The 5,176-nt window shown below is 38.0% G+C and overlaps 1 non-coding gene across 1 annotated transcript; it reads right to left on the reverse strand.

Annotated features, from left to right (window-relative positions):
• Window positions 1–686: 686 nt before the first annotated feature.
• LOC121973919 lies at window positions 687–792 on the reverse strand. The gene has a single exon (XR_006109824.1). It is a non-coding gene; the product is annotated as a small nucleolar RNA R71 (small nucleolar RNA).
• Between the last annotated feature and the right edge of the window lie 4,384 nt (window positions 793–5,176).

The raw sequence follows: 5,176 nt of genomic DNA on the forward strand, positions 1-5,176 counted from the left end.
TCTTATTGACGATGAATCTGTGCACTTACGGTTCGTAATAAGTTTTTGGCGCCATTGCCGGGGACTGTTTGCATTAACATTAGTAGACTAGCAATTTAGTTAATCTAGACTTATGAATAGTTTTTGTTTATCCACTTTCATAATTTTAAAAAAAAATCTACATTTTCTTTCTTGTCTTTAAATTCTACATTTATTTTTTTTCTAGCAATTTAAATTCTGCATTTTGTTTCTTGTTTTTCATATAGCATTTTATTTCTTATCTTTAATTCTTCATTTTTGTTTTTACTCAAAAGTTTTTTTCTTGAATATTGATGAGCACTAACATGTCAAGCAGGCTCTTAAGAGATTTCTTGGCATCTATTTCTGCAAGATTTATGTCTCCCATTGTGCAACCTCATATTGAAGCAGAAAATTTCTAACTAGACCCAGAGTTAATTTTCGTGATACAAGGTCCCAAATTTGGAGAAGTATCAGAAAGTCTTTATCTGTACCTTGAGACATTTCTAGAGCTTTGTGATATGGTGAATTGTGAAGGAGTGTCAACAGTTCGGTTGATGGCATTTCCTTTTAGTATCAGGGATAAAGCAAGGACTTGGTTATATTCTCTCCATCCTTAAAGCATCACAAGTTAGGAACAATTGGAGAAGCAATTTCTGAATCATTTTTCCCTCCAAGAAGAACAATTTATATGAGGAATTGCATCACAAATTTTGCTCAGACGTATGGAGAATCAATATTTGAAGCATGGGGCAGATTCAAGAGTCTACAAAGATAGTGCCCTCATCATGGTTTGGAAAAATGGCTGACCTTTCACATATTCTATAAGGAAATTTCTTTCTCAGATAAATGTTTGTTAGATTCATCAGCTAGAGGTTCTTTTATGGACAAGAGTATAGATGAAGCATATACATTGATTGATCGAGTAGCATTGAACCTCCATGAATTGTCAAGAAAAAGTTGGATGGAATCTCCCTCAGAAATTCAAGTAGAAGCCATATATACAAGAGAGCCTATCAAACAAAATACAATTCAACCATCCAAGAGTTTTGAAATCCATAAGTCACAGAATGAGGAGTTCAAACATTTGGGGGCAAGGATTGATAGCATCATTTCAAAATGGTTCAAACAAGATCCCCCTCCTACACAGACAATGTCTAGTGAACAGTGTAATAATTTTAAGTTGAGAAGTGGCAAGAATCATGAAGAACTACTGAAGAAGGATTTGTTTAGAATTGAGGAGAAGAACAATAGAAGACCTCAAGAACTCAGTTTCATTACTCCAGGAAGTTCCCAAAGACCACAAATACCTTTCCCTCAACGATTGATCACACCTACACTAGATAAGCAAGTTGGACCTCCTCTGTAAGCTCAAAGGGAATTTGGGAAAAAGGAAGTACCTTTCCCAAGACCTTTACTAAAGGTTCGTTTTCCACAAAGGCTAGTGAGGGTTAATGAAAATGAAGACTTTGGCAAATTTTGTGACACTAATATGGTTTAGTGTAGATTTCTGGATGTATATAAAGATGAGGACTCTTCAGATGAGGATTGTGATGATAATGCAATGGATAACAAGTTTTCAGATTTACCTTCTGGGTTTATAGGGTGTTATGATGAAATTGAATTTTCAGATGATGATTGTGATGTGGTAGATCAACTTAAAACTGCAAATGAAGTTAGTGATCCTCATATAGATGATTCTCCCACTGAGGATATTGATGTTGGTTTATTTTTTGATGCTTGTGTTGATGATGATGTTATGAAAGGAAGTGTAGGGAGCTGTGTTGTGGAAGCAGTATCTCAAGAATCACCTCCTTTATCCACACAACCTTCTGAGATTATGAGAGTTGTGAGAATTGAACATGTTGTGGACCAATGTGTAGGGAATTATGCAATAGAAGCAAAGCCCCAAGATTCGTCACTTTTAGAGGCACCACTACTTGAGCTAGAGCTAGAGCCAATACATGATTCAGAAGTCACATCCACATGTTTAGAACTTTCATGTATCTCTCAGCAAAGTAAGGTTAGTATCCTTTGTGATCTTTTGGAAATTTTCATAGATGTACTAATAGTAGATTTTGTTAGATGTGATTCAATTTGTGATACATACTCAGTTCATCTTAATAAGGTTCTAGTTCTATCTAATATAGCATGCTTGGGAGAGGTATGTTTTTCTTTTGGGTGTGCAGATTTTCATGGGGTCTATAATTGGAAGCTCGATCTGAACCGTCTTCGACCTCCTGAAAGAATTTCTAAGAAGACGAAGATGGAGAGAGTGATTTTTCATTTTTTGATGAAAGCTCCCTCCATAATAAGAGTCCTTGGTAAGAGGGTGATGAAATATCTTACCCCTCCAAGAGCAAGATTTTGATGAATCTAATGAGGTGGTCGAGCTAATGACCTTAAACAAGCGCTTCTTGGGAGACAACCCAAGTTCAATCTTGTTTTCATTCATGTTTTTAGTTCCTTTCTAGTTCCATTTCTTTCCTCATAATAAGCATGTATCCTCTACTTAATTTTTGTTGTCAATTTTCTTTTGTAGGACTCAAAGATTAGGAGGAGTGCAATTACATGATGGAGAAGTTAATGACATGGGCATTTGGCACGCATCATTTGGTAACTTCTCTTACTTTTAATCTCGTCCACATTGTTTTTAGTTTTCATTGGGACAATGCAAAGTTTAAGTATGGGGGGATGCATTAGATGCATTTGGTTTAGTTTAGTTTTTACTTATTTCTTTTGCATAATAAATTTTTCCTAGTTGCATCATTCATCATATCATGATTGTTTGTTCCTTACTGCAAAATACTAACACGTTTCATCTAGATATTTATGTTGTGTGATTTGGTATGCTAGTATGCCTATTGATCTTTATTATCCTATCCATAATAGCATGAAGTGAGTATTGTTATTACTAGAAGAATTTGAATGTTGGCCTAGTTTTAGGATCTCTTCACATTATGCTTGACTTTGATGGTAGATATTTTTGAAAATAGTCATGATTTATAAGACCAGACTAGTACTCTTGCTTCTATGGTGACCTCTCAACTACATTTTGGTTACTGGATAAACTCAGATCATGTAAGCTCATTTGAAAAAATCAATCCCAAAATAATAATAATAATAATAATAATAATAATAATAATAATGAAAGTTTTTTCAAGTTTGATACTTTGCAAACATAAAAAAAATAAGGAAAAAAATAAGCGATAAAAAATAATTATCGTGAGTGAAAACTAGCAATTCACCCCTTTGAGACCGAGTTAGGTTACTAGGGAAATGAATGTTATGTTTCTCTTGATACTGAGTATTCCTTTGAGACCTTGTGTAGACGATGCATAGCATTTTTTAGGGGAACGAACTTTGCGTGTGGCAGGTAAGTGCCTATCGCCGGAAGTATGAGGAACACGGTTAAATGAAAAATTGAGTAGGCTTAGAGATTGACACTTGAGAAAGTTAAGCCACTTATCACACTAAGCATGGAGAACTTCTACTTAGGCCACACTCAAATAATTTATGTATCATGCTCATCATTAAAACTATATGATAGGTTTATATTGATTCATTAGGGATTATTACATGTCATCTACCCACATAAATCTAGATTGCGAGTTTTGCTTGAAGACAAGCAAAGGTTCAAGTATGGGGGTGTGATGTGCATAAACATTATGATTTTTTATGCATATTTTAACGCACATTCACTTGCTTTATATGTATATATTGTTTGCATGATCGTCTCTTTTATCATATACTCATCATAAATACTCTTTTGTTCGGAGATCTGCTCTTTGTTTGGTTTTGTGTTGCTAGGGACAACTTTCGGAGCAAAAATAGTGATTGTTGACGCACTGGAATGACGCAGAGAACATGGTTGTGCAACCTCGCACGACCGTGTGGCCAAAAAGAAGAAGAGCAGTGCACGGTCGTGCAACTCTTGCACGGCGTGCGGCCAAACAGAGATGGATCTTTGCATGGTCATGCAATCCTGCACGGTCGTGCCCCCCCCCCACGACCGTAACCAAGCAATGCACGGTCGTGCAATCCTGCACGGGCGTGTCCCAGGAGCCGAGCCCCAAATCCACACGGCCGTGCCAATTGGCATGGCCGTGTAGCATGACCAAAGATAAAAGAAGGCACGGTCGTGTATATCTCGCACGACTGTGCCACTCAACCCGAAGGGAGAAGGCAGTTGGTCGTGCGGATCTCGGATGACCGTGGCACAGGCCGTGCGGCGCCCGTGCCCTGACTTATATAAGGATCAAGAACCCTATCCTTGGTGACATCTTTGGTTCAGGACTTCGTCCCTCTCCTTGGGAAAGGTTCTCCCCTTCGGGGGAAACACTAGATCTTCATCCACCGACATCCCTTGACGTTCCGTCCATCTCCAAAGCAAGGAGGCATCCCCAAGACATCGGAAACCTCGGCAAGCATCTCTTCTTCCCCTTCTTCTCACATCAACGGTTGTAAGTATGCTTTACTTTATGTTTTGGGGTTATTCTTCCCTCACAATGGAGTAGATATCCTCTTCTGGGATTAGAAAGTATTTTTAATGTGATGGAGATGTAGAACTATGTAGATTCACCATATTTCTATTCAATGACTTGTTAATGTCTTGTTCATGCTTGATGAATTTATATTTCCTTGCACGCTTTGTTGATTGATGTGGAGGATCATTAATCACGCAAAGCGGATGCCCTAGAGCGTATTGACCAAGGTACCCTAGTGACAGGGGTAACCCTTTCCGGACATCTAGGATGATCCCTTAAAAGGAGAAATAATCCCTTAGGAATTGCTGCTCTCGTAGAAAGAGTGCTCTAGATCGTATACCCGAGGGTCTCTAGTGACAAGGGTAACCCGTTCACAGACGTCTAGGACATTCTCTTGAAAGGAGAGGCAATTCCTCCATAAGGAAGTAGGAAACCATACCAAATCTCTTCCTTTATACTTATTGTTATTTACTAGACATCTATTCCTATGATCTACCGAGGCGCCCTCGTGAAATGGGTTAACCGTTACAAGATTTCACAGGAATCGTCTCTATTCGATACTTAGGGATATTGACCAATTTAACTTCCTGCAAGAGCATGGACATAGAGGGAAGAAACTAAGCAATCTATGTAATATCTCCTAGCATTATAATGAAACCGAAATCCTAGAATCCATCTCCCAAAGCTCATTC

The sequence above is a fragment of the Zingiber officinale genome, chromosome 4A, assembly GCF_018446385.1.
Source record: "Zingiber officinale cultivar Zhangliang chromosome 4A, Zo_v1.1, whole genome shotgun sequence".
Classification (NCBI taxonomy): domain Eukaryota; kingdom Viridiplantae; phylum Streptophyta; class Magnoliopsida; order Zingiberales; family Zingiberaceae; genus Zingiber; species Zingiber officinale.